This window comes from Aplysia californica, unplaced genomic scaffold, assembly GCF_000002075.1.
Source record: "Aplysia californica isolate F4 #8 unplaced genomic scaffold, AplCal3.0 scaffold01519, whole genome shotgun sequence".
NCBI classification, from domain to species: Eukaryota; Metazoa; Mollusca; class Gastropoda; order Aplysiida; family Aplysiidae; genus Aplysia; species Aplysia californica.
In genome coordinates, this window is record NW_004798789.1 from 66,293 (window position 1) to 67,808 (window position 1,516).

Here is a 1,516-nt window from a genome sequence, read left to right on the forward strand (position 1 = left end):
ACAACAATAATAATGATAATAATGATAATGGTAATAATAATAATAATAATAATCATTATCATCATAATAATGATAATGATAATGATAATAATGATAATAGACAGCATTTGTATAGCGCATAACCTCTCTTTACAGCAAGTTCTATGCGCTTTACACTATATTATTACCCCAGCAGACCATAGAACACTTAGAAACATTCTCAGCTTCCCGGGAAGCATACAGTGAAAGCAGCTGATTAAGCGCTCAAACACTAAAAAACTGACAAGATCTTTCGCTGTCTATAGCCGGGTACCCATTCCCACCTGAAAGAAGTGAGGACAATTTGAGGAAAGAGCCTTCCCCAATGACACAACGTCGGGTCCATGACGGGATTCGAACCCCCAACCTTACGTTTGCGAGTCTGAGAGCCTAGCCACTAGGCCACCGACTGAGCACAAGTGGATCCCAAACAATCTAGACCTGAGTCCGCTGGACTTTCTCTATTGGGGGTGTTGGAAAGACAAACTGTGGGGAAGGGGGGGGGGAGGGGGAAATCTTCCGAAGTATCCAAGACTTGAGAGAAACCATCACGGAGGACACTAAAGGGGGCTCTCGTGGTCTAGAGGTTAAGGTGTTCGCCTCTCATTCAAAGGTCCGGGGTTCGAATCCCGATAGCAACCGAAACATTTGCTTCTGTAAAATTGTCTCCTTTCCTGCTTTCTAGCAATGTTCTGTCGTCTGCTTTCGTCTCCACTTTCTGCCCTCACCTCCCCACCTCCCTTGGCCCCTCCTCTGGGCTCCTGACTCTTTCTGCAGCCTTTCTACTGCTACCCCTTGGCTCCTTCTTACTGCTGTCTTTCAGCCACACCCCTCATCTTCTGGTAGGAAAGATCTACCCCTAGCCTTCTCGGACAAAGCCAAAAAATCTTGGAGGTCCTGAGTGCAGGTTGCGCAAGTTAAAGATCCCTCGGTGGTCTAAAATCGATAATACTAAGCTTCGGCCGCCATCCGGGCAAAATTCAAAATTTCCTACCAACAGAAAAATGTTTAAAGTGTCCCGTGCGCTCATAATATGACCTTATGCAGTTGGTAAAACACTTACCAAAAAAACCCCAAAAAAGCATCCAAGACTTGAGAGAGACCATCAGGGAGGACACGAAAGAGATTTCTATAGAGAGGTGTCAACGGGTGATTGTCAATTTCCCTCAGCGTGTCAGAATGTGCTTTACTCGAAATTCGAGGTATCTGGCAGATATTGGGGGTGTTGGAAGATAACTTGTATCTCTGTTTGTGACAGTCACATTTTATAGTTGTTGATACATACACGTACGAGATCTAAATCCCGATGAAGTTCCCCGTCTCTGCAAACATTGGTGTTTGTTTGTACCTATATTCAGGGCCGTTTTGTCGGCGTTCTTCTGGACGAACGTTGTTCTTATCATCTTTTATTTATTTTTTTTATAGTAGACGGTTTTACGGCGCTCGCAACTGCATAAGGTCACATGAGCGCCAACTCTGGTATATGGTATATTTATAT